General features: G+C 42.3%; 1 pseudogene; it reads left to right on the top strand.

Annotated features, from left to right (window-relative positions):
• Nucleotides 1-2,682: 2,682 nt before the first annotated feature.
• LOC112446144 (uncharacterized) lies at nucleotides 2,683-2,847 on the top strand (annotated as a pseudogene).
• The last annotated feature ends 1,367 nt before the right edge of the window (nucleotides 2,848-4,214 follow it).

Here is a 4,214-nt window from a genome sequence, read left to right as displayed (position 1 = left end):
GGTCTAGTGGTTTTTCCTACTTTCTTCAATTTAAGTCTGAATTTGGCAATAAGGTGTTCATGATCTGAGCCACAGTCAGCTCCCGGTCTTGTTTTCCTGACTGTATAGAGTTTCTCCACCTTTGGCTGCAAAGAATATAATCAATCTGATTTCGGTGTTGACCATCTGGTGATGTCCATGTGTAGAGTCTTCTCTTGTGTTGTTGGAAGAGAGTGTTTGCTATGACCAGTGCGTTCTCTTGGCAAAACTCTATTAGCCTTTGCCCTGCTTCATTCCGTATTCCAAGGCCAAATTTACCTTTTACCCCAGGTATTTCTTGACTTATTACTTTTACATTCCAGTCGCCTATAATGAAAAGGACATCTTTTTGGGGTGTTAGTTCTAAAAGGTCTTGGAGGTCTTCATAGAACTGTTCAACTTCAGCTTCTTTAGTGTTACTGGTTGGGGCATATACTTGGATTACTGTCATATTGAATGGTTTGCCTTCGAAATGAACAGAGATCATTCTGTTGTTTTTGAGATTGCATCCAAGTACTGCATTTCGGACTCTTTTGGTGACCATGATGGCTACTCCATTTCTTCTAAGGGATTCCTGCCCACAGTAGTAGATATAATTGTCATCGGAGTTAAATTCACCCATTCCAGTCCGTTTTAGTTCGCCGATTCCTAGAATATTGACCTTCACTCTTGCCTTCTATTTGACCACTTCCAATTTGCCTTGATTCATGGACCTGACATTCCAGGTTCCTATGCAATATTGCTCTTTACAGCATCGGACCTTGCTTCTATCACCAGTCACATCCACAACTAGGTATTGTTTTTGCTTTGGCTCCCTCCCTTCATTCTTTCTGGAGTTATTTCTCCACTTATCTCCAGTAGCTTATTGGGCACCTACTGATCTAGGGAGATCCTCTTTCGGTATCCTATCATCTTGCCTTTTCATACTGTTCATAGGGTTCTCAAAGCAAGAATACTGAAGTGGTTTGCCATTCCCTTCTCCAGTGGACCACATTCTGTCAGACCTCTCCACCATGACCCCCCATCTTGGATGGCCCCATATGGCATGGCTTAGTTTCACTGAGTTAGACTATGCTGTGGTCCATGTGATTGGACTGACTACTTTCTGTGTATATGGTTTCAGTGTGTCTGCCCTCTGATGCCCTCTTGCAACACCTATCATCTTACTTGGGTTTCTCTTACCTTGGACATGGGGTATCTGTTCACGGCTACTCCAACAAAGCACAGCTGCTGCTCCTTACCTTGGACGAGGGGTATGTCCTCACGGCCACCCTCCTGACCTTGGACTTGGAGTAGCTCCTCTTGGCCATCCTGCGACCACGCAGCCACCACTCCTTGGAAGTAGGGTTGCTCTTCTCAGCCACCACCCCTGACCTCGGGCATGGGGAGCTTCTCTCGGCCACCTTCCCTGACCTTGGGCTAGGGGTAGCTCCTCTTGGCCATGCTTCTGCACGGTCCTTCTCAAAGCAAAAAGCACCATGTTCAGATGAGTTCAATGGTGGATTCTACCCAACATTTAAAGAAGAAATCATGTGAATTTTACATGATCACCTTTAGAAAATAGAAGCAGAGAAATATTACTGGCTCATTCTGTCAGATCAACATTACATTAACACCAAAGCTATGCAAAGGCATTACAAGAAAATCACACAAACATTTCTCAGGAATAAAGATGCCAAAACTCTCAACAAAATATTAGCAAATTGAATACAGTAATGTCTACAAAGAATAATACATATAATACAACAAGTGGGATTTGTACGTGAAATATAAGGCATTATGTACAAAACAACAGAGGAAAAGTTAAAAAGAATATTGAGATCATGGTAAAGAAAAAAATTTAAAAATCACATTGTATGTGATGTACATGATAATACTATTGGGTTATTATCATTATTTCTAACATAGTGTGTATCTCCAGAAATCTACCTAGAAGAATCAATTGACACTAACATGGATGGAAATGGCTCACATTATGAGACTATAGTTTCCCACGTGGAAGGGAGACAACTCTCATTTCTAGATTCCAGTGGGGAGGCATATGATTTATTTTCTGCCAAACAGGTACACTTCTGTGAGATTGAGATGAAGACATGAAGTGAAGTGAAGTCACTCAGTTGTACCCAACTCTTTGTCACCCCATGGACTGTAGACTTCCAGGCTCCTCCATCTATAGGATTTTCCAGGCAAGAATACTGGAGTGAGTTGCCCTATCCTGGATCCCATGGACTATACATTCCATGGAATTCTCCAGGCCATAATACTGGAGTGGGTAGATATTCCCTTCTCCAAGGGACCTTCCCAACCTAGGGATTGAACCCAGGTGTCCTGCATTGCAGGCGAATTCTTTACCAGCTGAGCCACTAGGGAAGCCCAAGATGGAGACATAGCAACCCTCAATGCAACTTTTCATGGGGGGTTTATTTACTTCAGATGTAAAGGTGGAAGCATCCAATACTTAGAGCTGACATTGGTAGAGCATCTGACTTGTGATCTGGAGATCACTGTACCAGGTGGTAATGGATGTGCTGTTTTCTCTGGTAATGGATGAGATGCCTTCCCATGTGGTTGATATTATTCTTGGTGAAAGATCAGTAGAGTTTGACTCCCTTACCATCTTGGAGAATCTGTCTGCTACCTACCAGGCTTAAAAGTCATTTTCCGATCGCTTCTCGGCCTTTTGGCTAAGATCAAGTGTAGTATCTGTTCTTATCAGTTTAATATCTGATACGTCCTCTATCCGAGGACAAAAAAATAAAATAAAATAAAATAAAAGTCATTTTCCTTTTAAGTTACTGAGAAGATACTGTTTTTTGCAGTGAGAACCTTAAGTGATACATGTCCTAAGACAATTGTGGTAGGTTAATAAAGTTATGACCAACCTAGATAGCATATTCAAAAACAGAGACATTACTTTGACAACAAAGGTCCGTCTAGTCAAGGCTATGGTTTTTCCTGTGGTCATGTATGGATGTGAGAGTTGGACTGTGAAGGAGGCTGAGCACCAAAGAATTGATGCTTTTGAACTGTGGTGTTGAAGAAGACTCTTGAGAGTCCCTTGGACTGCAAGGAGATCCAACCAGTCCATTCTAAAGGAGATCAGCCGTGGGATTTCTTTGGAAGGAATGATGCTAAAGCTGAAACTCCAGTACTTTGGCCACCTCATGTGCAGAATTGACTCATTGGAAAAGACTCTGATGCTGGGAGGGATTGGAGGCAGGAGGAGAAGAGGATGACAGAGGATGAGATGGCTGGATGGCATCACTGACTCGATGGACGTGAGTCTGAGTGAACTCCGGGAGTTGGTGATGGACAGGGAGGCCTGACGTGCTGCGGTTCATGGGGTCACAAAGAGTCGGACATGACTGAGCGATTGAACTGAACTGAACTGAATATTTTTTGTATTAATGAATTATTTTTATTTTTATTGTTTTTTGTCCTTCCATACTAGCTAGATATTTGCCTTGAGTGGCTCCCAGGCTGTGATGTCACAGCAAACAGGAAGAAAGAAAAATGGAGTTAGGTAAGGTTTTGAAGAATTATAGTTATGATTCTCAGAGGAATAGAAAGGAATTTTGAGCTAAATTTTCCTTTTTGTGATTGTAGAAGTTATTCTTGGAACTGTGGGTGAGGGGAACTAAGAAAAGAAGAGTAAAATAGAGAGACATTGTGTGGCCTAGAAATGGGGCAGTAATTATCTAGAGGGATTCTCTAGACAAAGAAGGTTGAACATCCACTCATATATCCATTTCACACAGGTGCAAGTAATGCCCCTACCAGTGTTCAGGAATCCCTTCAGTGACCACGGCAATGCAGCCTCCACCCAACGGAGAATTAAACACTGTCTGCACCCTGAAGTTAAATGTTCCAGGTCTCCCTTATTGGAAGCCGCCATGTGACCTAGAGACCACTTGGCAGGAGTGATGCTTAACTGTGCTTCGTGACTTTGTACACTCCTGTCAGACTTTTCCTGTGTATACAACACTCCAACTCCATCCCAGTACCAAAGTAAATCCTTGAGTAAGACCTTGGAGCTGAGACTATCTAGAGGGGTGGTTTATGTGTGGGGAAACAGTCTACACTGAATAGAACACCTCTGATATCCCCAAATTCGATGTAAGTGTATCCCAATTACACAATTAAAATTCTCTCTAGAATCAATATGCATGATTTCAAACATAGGTTCTACTGAGGTA

The sequence above is a fragment of the Bos taurus genome, chromosome 3 (assembly GCF_002263795.3).
Source record: "Bos taurus isolate L1 Dominette 01449 registration number 42190680 breed Hereford chromosome 3, ARS-UCD2.0, whole genome shotgun sequence".
Taxonomy (NCBI): domain Eukaryota; kingdom Metazoa; phylum Chordata; class Mammalia; order Artiodactyla; family Bovidae; genus Bos; species Bos taurus.
This window is presented reverse-complemented; position numbering and strand designations above follow the sequence as displayed.